Genomic DNA, 10,284 nt, shown 5'->3' with positions numbered 1-10,284 from the left:
AGTTTAAAACCAACCCAAAACACATCCTGGACAGCTGGAGCAGCTCTTTGGAGCCACTGGGCTGCATCACCTGCTAAAATGGGCATTTAGGAAGTTAAAAGACAGTGGGAGACCTGAGGCAGCTGCCCTGTGCTCTGTCCTTTTGCACAGGCAAAGGTCACTGTCATTTATTCCTTGTTGGGCACCCTGCTTGGACATTCAGTGCCAGCAAAGGTGTTACATGGTGAGGGCTGTCTGGGAAGACTTTTTCAGCTCTGATTACAGTTTGAGTTCACAGCAAGTAGAACCAGATGACCTTTTTGACTGCTGTTTGCCTGAGGGCACTGTGGAGGGAGGCAGAGGCACAGCTCATGCCAAGCCACCAAAGGAGCTTTCAGGAGCAGGTGTGGCACACATGCCAGTTGATTTCTGAAGGAACCAGCTGGACTGGGACAAACTAAAGCCTGTTTGCAGGGGCTTGCTTGTGAGCAGCACTATTTAATGAAGCTCAGGTGTGCATTATCTTCAACAGCCACCCCTTGTCCCCTAGCACAGCCATTTGCTTCAAGGAGGAGAGGCTCAGAGCACCCAGAATTTGTCCTGAGGTCTGTCATGGAAGTTGCAGTTTAGGGCCCAATTTCTGGAGGAGCAGAATGAGCTGATTCTAGTGTGTCCTGGAGCTACACCCAGTCTCCAGAGGGATGCAAGACTTCCCTCTCCACTAAACTAAAGGAGTACTGCAAATAGGTTGTATTGATCCCACAGAAATATATATTATAACACATCCATGAGAGAGGGATTTGCAAGCAGGTCTGGTGAAGCATGCCAGCCCTGTGCTGAAGCTGGGTTCTACTGATAACTGTGTGGAAGAGCAAACCATGATGAAGATGAGCTGATCCTTAGTTGAACAAGCACAAAAACTGTCCATGTTATAATTCTCTTCAACACCTTAAATCATCAGCTTCAACGCCTCTTTCCTCAGTGTGTCCTTCCACAGCAGGACAGGTTGGACAAATCCCACTAAGGTAAGATGGTGTGTGTAACATCACACACCTCCTGAATTCCTTATACCCTCTGAAATAGCCCAAGGCTTATGTTCTCTCATGACCCAGATATCATCTCCCATTAGAAGCAGCCAGTCCTGCCAGTTCCTGTCCCATTCATGTCAACAGTCACTCACAGACACATGACTCTGGCTTCAGGAATTCACCTGAACCCTCTGCAATCCAGTCTGGGAGCTGTTTTGATAGCACCTGCCAGGCCTGAAGACTAAAGATGCTGAATGACAAGTGATGAAAGCAAAGCTGTAGCAGATCAACAGCATAAAGTTTACCTTAATGATAAATAAAGAATAATCATTTTGCTAGAACTAGGAGTTTTGGTAGTATCAGCCTGGTAAAAGCAGGTTGCAAAAAAAAAAAAACAAAAAACAACCCAAAACAAACCATGCAGAGCACCTGAGTCAAACAGGTGAGAGGCTAGGAGAGGTTATAACCACACAAGGTGAGGTTAATTCAGATCAGAATGTAGGATTTAACCAAGCATTCCTGTGTCCCATCTAGATGGGTGACCTTTTTGTTTGCAAGGGTTGATTTTATTTCCCTGGGCTGGGAATCACCCAACCAAGTGAGATCATTTCCTGCCCAGCTCACGTGGACCTTCCTGGGGATGAGCTGGAGGCCTTGGATGGTTGCCTGGCAGGTCCAAGGAGGTGCTGAAGCTCCTGGTGCTTGTTCTCCTGGGAAAAGATGCAAGGTTTTATGAAGCCAGTGACTGATTGGGTATTACTAAAGAAGAGATTAAAGTTTTAGGAGTTTGATAAATGGATCTCCCAAATGCTAATTACAGAGCTGTAGAAGAAGTATCAGTTATGGAGAATGCTGATGAGGCTACACACACAAGGTAAGTGTGGCTTTTGAAAATGTGTCTGTAAAAAGTTGTGGGGGAGGGAAAGGAGAACCCCTGAAACAGAGGGGAGTGCAGAGAGGAAAATACAGTAGCTGGGAGATTTCAGACAGGTATTTGGGTAACAAATGTTTGTAGCACAAAACATGAAGTATGTGCTACAGAACTTTCTCAAGTACAGAAGCAGTCCCCTGGAGCTGTCTGGTAACTTGAATATTCTTTGCTGCTTAAATATGTCCTGTGGCAAAAGAGGAGGAAATGAACTAAGCTGGAAGAGGGGTCTGGTTTCCATCCCTGTGTAAGGAATTAGAAAAGAAATGGTCTCCAACACAGCATAAAAGGGAGGCTGGGAAAAGGGGGAGCTGCAAATGGATGCTGAGTAGCACAGACTCCTAAGAAAGAGAAGGGAAGGCCAGCTTTGCCTGGAGAATGCTGTAGAAATATTCTCTTGCTAATAAGGTTTCTTTCTGCTCACAGAACAGTTCTTGGACTTTTTTAAGCACCATGTAATACCTCAGGTTGGGGCATTTCTGTAACTCTTTATTTTAACTTAGGCTGGTTGATAACCTATAGAAGTTGTAAACCCCTAGATTTTTGCCCCAAACTACTCTAGTAATTTGGATATTGTGGTACAGTGGTGCAAGGATGAGGTGATGCAAGCACAAATGGCTTTGTGGGGTGGAGGTGGGTGGGAGGGAAATGTGGGTTTGCGTGATGTCACACACAGAGCAACACAAAAGCAGCTCAGGGGGCAGTTTACTTGGCTACAACACTTCTGGTTGGTTGCTTTACAGACATCCTAAGCCTCATAAAAAACATAAGCCTGTGGGGGACCAAAGCTCTTCTTAGGAGCCCCATGACATTGCAGTGATTCACAGAACAGATAAAAGCTTGATTTTATTTTTAAAGTATGAGAAACACTGTAGTTGGAAAAGCTAAGGATAGACCTCATTCAGCAGAGAGAGTGAAAGGAGGGTTACTTGGTGCATGTGCTGAAATATCAGCTCCTTTTTGCTAATTATTATTCCAATGCAAACCAGGTCCCACCTGTTTTGGCACTGCTGCCTTCTCTTTCTCTTCTGTCTTCTCTTCAGATGTGTGACTGCTTTTTCCAGTTTCTAGGTAGAACAAGAAGTGACACCATTTCTATACAATTTTTTCCCAGGACAAACAAAACCATTGCAATATAGCAGAAAATCTCTCCAGTCTATTGTAAACACTTTAGACTTTTATAATAATAATTTAAAAATCCTGTTTCTCTTTGAAGTCAGATATATAGTGAATGTGTATGAAGTTGTTTCCCAGGCTTCCAGGGTCACACAGTAAGATTTACAGGAATATCTTTTGACTGAGTTCATGAAGTCTTTCTGCTCTCTGTCCTGTGACCCCACAGACTTTGGTCTCTCTGCAAGGCACTTGCAAAGCTCACTAAACATGCAGAGCTTTTTTTTTTTTTTTTTCTCTAATAATCACTGCACAATTCAGTGCTGTTTACAGAAGCAGCTCAGGCATCTGTGCACCACTGCCCTAAATTCTGAGGTGAAAACTTTGCTTTCTGAGCCTCATTCGCTTCATAAGAAGTTTTCCACGTTTCTCATCTTTCAAATTTTTACCCAAATGTTTTGTTTTAATGCCCCCTGGTGGTTCTTCACTATTCTGCTGTTTTCACGCATGCAGCAACTTAGTTAACACAAATCCTGGGGCTGCTACATCAGGAGCATCTTGTCACCCTAAGGCAGGGTCAAACAGGGTTTGATACAGAACTCTTAAAGCATGTGCTAGAGCCTACACAAATAAATTAAGTAGAGAAGATAGACAAGCATTTCCCTCCAAATTAAGCACTGATGAGCAAAGGTTAAACAACCTTAGATAAACAGGAAAAAAAAGCTTTCCTTGTGAGCTGACACATGGGGTGCTGAGAGGTACCTGAAGTTTCCCTTTGTCACATTTATTCTTGCTGCCTGTCAGCTCTGCCACCACCTCTTGCACCTGGTGCTGGGCATACTGAGGAAAAAAGAGCAGACATCACCATAGCATAAGAAAAACAAGGTAAAAAGCAACAAAAAAGGTGCTCAGTGTCCTGTTTCTTCCTATTTTCACTTTGGTGCTCCAGGGATTGATGTTCTATTAGGTGAAACACTAAAACATTTTGATGGCAGCAGAGATTCTCATCATCAAAAGTGTTAGTTTAGTCTTTCAGTCTTAGTGCCAACCATAATGTCATAAACTCACTGTTCCAGCTGAGTATCCTTTAACTATGTCAGAGATTAACATACTTGGAAAACAGCTCAGTTAAAACTTGAAACTCCAATGAGCTCTTTTGTACCTGGGATGTTAAGGGGATCTCCAGAGCAGTACTCAGTCCCTCTGCCTTTCCTTCAGCCTCTTTCATATCACTTAGGTGTTGGCACAACTTCATTTACTCTGGATGTGCAATCTGAATTTCTTGTGCATGCACCTGGCTGTTCCTGAGGCTTTAGAGTGGAAATCAGTGAGGCTGAAAAGCAGAAAAGGGTGACTTGGTGTGTGCATCCCTGCCCCTGCATCAGGGATGTGATGAGGTGAGAAACCACAGGTGACAGAGCTGGGAGGTTACTGTAGTTCATTCTGCTGCTTCTGCCAGCACTAGAACCCCCAGAGAGAGATGAGCAAAGCTTGGCAAGTGGGCAGGGAGAGGCACAAGGCAAGGGACGTCAGGACAAGCAGAAGCTCCCAAGGAGGGAGATGCTTCCCCTTTTTTCCTCCCTCCCGCTGATGCTGCTGGTACCGGTTTGCTCTTCCCTCACCCTGAGCACCGTGAAGGCCTGGGGTGCGCTGGCATTGGTGGGGTTGCCGCCCTGTTGTGGACCAGAACCTCACCAGAACCCCAGGGGCAGAGGGGAGGCGGTGCGGTGCCGCGGGGCACGCTGGGGGTTGTAGTCCGCCGCTCTCGGTGCCGCGGGGCACGCTGGGAGTTGTAGTCCGCCAGTTTCGGCGGGAAGGCGGCTTCCCCCTCAGCCGCCTGAGGCGGTGGGCGGGAGGGCGGTCCCGGTTCACCCCCCGGGGGATGGGTGAAATGCCGCTTCTCCTCCCGTCCCTTCACACCGGACCGGCCTCGGGGCTCTCCCTGCCCTGAGGAGAGCAGTTTCACACCCCCCCCCCCCCCCCGGGCCCGCCCTGAGGAGAGCAGCGGGGCCCCGCGCTCCTCTGAGGGAGAGGCGGGGGCTGAGGGAAATGGCGGCCGGAAGGTAATTGCAGGCCTGCGGGCACTGCCCCGGGGTGCGGGAATTACCTGCGGCTTCCTCCTCAGGATGAGGTGGCTCTCGGTGTGAAGCACGTTTTACAACAAAATCCTGAAGGATTGTTTGGGTTTTTGTTTTTCAGCGTTTGAAAATCAGGTTGTGGGGTAAGCAGGCTCAGACCTCCACAGGGAGGATGCTCTGCGAACTTGTAGACTGATAGTTGTTTTACACATGATTAGTTTACTGCCTGTCGAGTGATATGTTCACTCTGGGCCCTAGGCAGGAGTAGTTCCTTATCCTTCCAGTCATTTAAGACAAATCAGCAAACTTACTGAGTTACATTGCCTCTGCTGTGCATCTGAGGTGTCAGTATTTTAAAAATGTACCACGTTGGTCTAATAAATTTCTTCTTTTTTTTTTTTTTTTTTTTTATGCATAGAGGGCAGCTGACTTTGTAGCCTCCTGGTAGAGCTCTCTTCCAGCTGTGAGGCTGCCAGGGCAGGTGCCTGAGGCAGGCATCAGGTAGCTGCAGACATTGGGAATTAGATATTCTGGGTGCTCAAGCAAAGGTGTACTAAATACCCGTACAGGAGATTTAGAAAATTCTTTTCACTTTCAGCAGCTCCCCTGGCTTCTGAAGGGCATCTCTGTGCGACTCAACTCCTCCCATGCATTGGACAGGGAGCATGAGCACCTAATTCCCAGCTGAGGAATTGGCAGAGGAGCAGCATGCAGCGTGGGGACATCCAAATACCTTTCCACAAGCTCAGGCTCAGCTTTAACTGAAGCTTCTAACATGTTGAGGTAATACTGTTGAGCTAATACATACCTGGGGGGCAGGGGGAACTGGTTTGTAGGGCATGTTGAGATCCTGTTATTAAATAGATGTCTGGGAATGGAGATTTAAAAAATAAAAAAGGAGTTTATCTGTAGATGGCAGCAGAGAGGAGCTATATTTATTAGAACATCTAAACATGATGACTGTGCATTTTATAATTTGTGCTGCTGCAGCTGTTGGCTATCCATTAATGCTGAGAATTTTGCATTCTGTTGATGAGTACTGTTTTGATTTAAGGATCTTTTGGCATGACTCTTCTATTTTGGAGGAAGAGTTGCAGCTTTTCTGAGTAAAGAGGATGACTCTGCAGACGGGCATTTGATCAGAAATGTAATGTAATAAAAAGATCCTCAGCTGATGTACAGATGAGAATTTGCTCCAGGAAGCCTTTGCCTGGGGGATGTTGCCAGGAGGCCTGTGAAGAAACATACAGGGTGTGAGGGGATCTAAAAGTCACCAGGGAAAAAGGAGATGAAAAATAAGTAAGTCTTCAGTTTCCCACTGAAGGAAGAGATGCATCAGTAACATACAATGTCAAAAGTAATTGTACTTTTATTGTGTAGTTTCTCTGTAACTACCGATGGGGTACTTAGGCTGTTCATTAATCGGAGATTATTGATACAGTGGCAATGTAGGAGGGATGCCTGGTTTGTACAGCAGAATAGCGTGGATAGAAAGTGAGAACATTAAAAAGAGCAACTGATATGTTGGTCGAATGGAAACGATGTTTCAGGAATCCTTTCAAGAGCTGAGGTAAGGTAACTGGCAGAATGATAGTTACTTCTGAAGGCACTGTATAAATTTTGAAACAAACAGATCAAAAGCTATTCATAATTTAGTTTGCCTTAAAAGAACTGATCAATCTGAGCTTCTTATTCATGTCCTTTATTTTACTTTCAGAAGCTTCTGTATAGTTCCATAAGAGTAACTCAAGATAAAAAATGTAGGAGTAAAATGTCTCTGGCATGTTTTCCATGGGGAACTTTTAAGAAGGTGACTGTGATCAAAGAACTGAGTGTTGAAAGCTGAAGTTAAACAATTTGATGTCCCTTTCTGCTCCAAATATCCAGCCCCAAAACTTCATGGGAGTCTTGAAAATAACCTAAAAAACTTATATTTTATTTGGCATTAGGCACTGGGGCAGGCAAGTGCATCATGATGACAGACCACCTGCTTTTGCCTTTGAATCAGTCTAATTGCCTCCAGACTTTGCTAGCTACATACATGCCTGGTGGAATCATCATTTCTTCTCCAAAGCTTCAAGCTAAAATGGAACAGAAGATTGTTTTGGTTTGTGGTTAAGACCACAGGTGCACTTTTGTTTCTTACAAAAACACCCCTGCCTTGTGACATGTGCAGCAGCCCACACATCACAGTAAAACTTTCATATAAAATATAAATAAAATCAGATCATTCATATAATGTTTTTATTATTTCAGCAGTTTTCTGGCTCTAGTTTATTTTATATATTGTTTCCAATCGGCTTTTCAGTCTGTTTTCAAATTTTTCAGGGAATGGGGCTTTCCCTGTGAGGTTTTTCCATATTCCAACAGAGCTCTGCCTGAAAGTGCTGTTACTTTTTGGTTTTTTGTAATGACATTTTCCTAGTTCTAGCCTTTTTACTATTCTGACAGTTTTTAATTTCTACTTAGATTTGCCAGGTATTTGTAGCTAATTACACGCTACCACAGAGTTTTATTCCAGCACGTGTAAAATACTTTCCTTCTTAGTTCTGTTGATCTTTCTTGAATTCTTTCAAGTGTCTGGTGATGGAACTGAAGCCTATGTTCAAGGTGTGTTCTGAGCTGCCAGCACTTCTGCACTGATTGGCTTCAGAATTCTTTTCATCCCACTCAGTTACTCGCTTACTTTGGTATGAAGGTAAAGCAGAGAACAAACACTTCCACAAAGATCCCTGCTTTTGATACCTTGAGTGGAATGAGAGAATGCTGCAGTGGGAGGGGGAACCTGGAAGTTGGAATGGAGAGGGGGGGTTAATCAAATCTGCAAAAACGTGTGGGTTTGTCCCAAAGCATGGGTTTTGGAGGAGTAAGAGCCTCAGCTCTATTGTATCACTGCTTTATTTCTGTTTTCCTCAAGTGTTGCTTGACTCCTTTGTCCTATTCTAACCTGCCCTCTTTTATTGCATCAGACCCAAGCCATAGCAGTTGTTAGCTGAAAGTTTCCTCTTCAGAACCCTTGATGGTTTCTCTGGTATGCATTATCTTTAATGAGGTACTAACTGCTGAGTTTACTTAGCCCCTGCTGCCACATTCCAACATGGCTGAATTCTCCAACAAGCACATCTGTGGATTTATTTTTATTTTTGTTCTCATCCATTGCACACTTAGAGTGCTAACAACATAAATACAGGGAAAGCACTGTTCTTTGATTCATCCTTAAAACTCTCTTTCACTGTTACATCTCGGTGAGAATTGGTGGGAATTCAGGGTATCTGTATATTTCTACCACTGGTGATAACTGTTACTTTGTGCAGCCCGGTCTGTTCTTTGGTGCTCAGGTGCTCCTGGCAGCTGAGCAGACATGATGAGCTTGGCAGGTGAACAGTCAGATATTTCAGATCAGTGTGTGCTGGTTGACAATCTGGTGTCAGAATTCTTGGGTTCCAGCTCAGGTGCTGTTTTGGGAATCATGATAAAAATGCTTAATGCTGGAGCAGCAGTCTGGCTTTTGTTGAGCCCTTCTGTTAAGGTAATCAAGTTTTCATTAATCTGTCAAATAAATAAAAGCATTTTCCCTGATCAGAGGCTAATGGAGCACATTGAGAAAAGTAATTAAAATAGAATACATATAATTTGCAGTGCATCAGACATTACCCTGAAAACCTTGCAAACATTTAAATGCTGTAAATACACTTATTTTGTATAGTGCTGCTATATGAATTTACAGTTGAAGTTGGGTTTAAGTAGTGTTTTTCATTCCCACTCTACAGCTGCTACGTTACAAGTTATTTACAATTCCATGAGGTTTCAGTAAGCTGGTGACATGGAAGAGGGGAATCACAGGAATGTTTTACATGTTTCTCATAGCAGATGGAGCTACATTCCAACATCAATGAAAATATGATTGCAACAATGAGGTGCCACTTTTGAAAGGGAAAAAACAAATAAAAAACTTCAAACAAACCAGTTGAACCCTTCAATTAATTCTTTTTTTTCCCCTGCATACAAAATCACCAGGGAAAGTTTAATCCCTTTTTAGCAACAGTGACAGAGAAATCTGTTGTTACATTGAAATAGCAATAGCAAAGGAATTAAGCCTCGTGGATTAAAATATTGCAAATTATGTTTTTTTGGGTTTTTTTCAGTGGACTGACTCAAGTATATTTATGATAAACAAGCAAAGAAAAAAATGTACCATCTGTCTCTAAGCAGAAATTAACCATAGAATTTTATGTGGAATTTAAATTTAAGCTTTTACAATTTAACATAGAAGCTTTATGCTTGATTGACTTCTTTTTGACAAATTTCGGGTTAGGATTTTCACTTTAAACAGCTTTGTTACATTTCTATTGCTTTAAATAATCTGATGGCAAAATATTCCTGACCTACTTCAGCCTAATACTGTGTTTGTGCCCATTATCAAAGAAATGAAATGCACAGTCCTGAATGAAAAAGTTACATCTTTTCCTATGTGGTGACAACAGTTTATATTCCAGATCTTAATATCCTCTCCAGTACTTGGATAAAATTCCTTCAGGGATTCATTCTGAATTTCTGATTCCTTATTCCACTCTTAGCACTTTCAGGCTGGAAGCTGCTGAAGCAGCTGTAAAGTAAGTGTTGAGGCTGTGTGAGAGCTGCTAGGGATTTGAACCTCATCTTTTTGATGGTGGTGAGATACTAACTTGGCTAAAGCTGGAACATGAAACTGCCTTTTTGTAGCTTTCATAGCACGGGTATATTTTCAGTCTAAACTGTAGAAAAGCATGCTCCCCCTTCCCAAATTATTAGATTTTTCTCATGTCATTCACAGATTTGAAAGTGTATGCTACTTTGTGTGAGTCTGGAAAGTTCAGTTCTAGTCCTCTGGTGCAAAGATCTGAGAAAAAAGCAAGTTCCTGGACACATCCCAATCGGGACTGATAAATCTTTGCTTAATTGAGTGTCAGCCATATGGTGCAGTTCAAAGGTCTAAGCAAAAATGTGCTGCTGCTGCTTGATTTTTTAAGCTTTACATTAGTGTGCTTGCTGTGGGAGAAACTTTTTTTTCCTGCCCTTGCTGGTCATGTGTCAACCTAGTGCTTCTCAGAAACAGATAGACTTAATACCTGAAGGAAGAAGCTTCAGCAAGCTTCTCCAAACCATGTAATTTTAGGCA

Source organism: Calypte anna, chromosome 7 (assembly GCF_003957555.1).
Source record: "Calypte anna isolate BGI_N300 chromosome 7, bCalAnn1_v1.p, whole genome shotgun sequence".
Classification (NCBI taxonomy): Eukaryota; Metazoa; Chordata; class Aves; order Apodiformes; family Trochilidae; genus Calypte; species Calypte anna.
Note: the sequence above shows the minus strand (reverse complement) of the source record.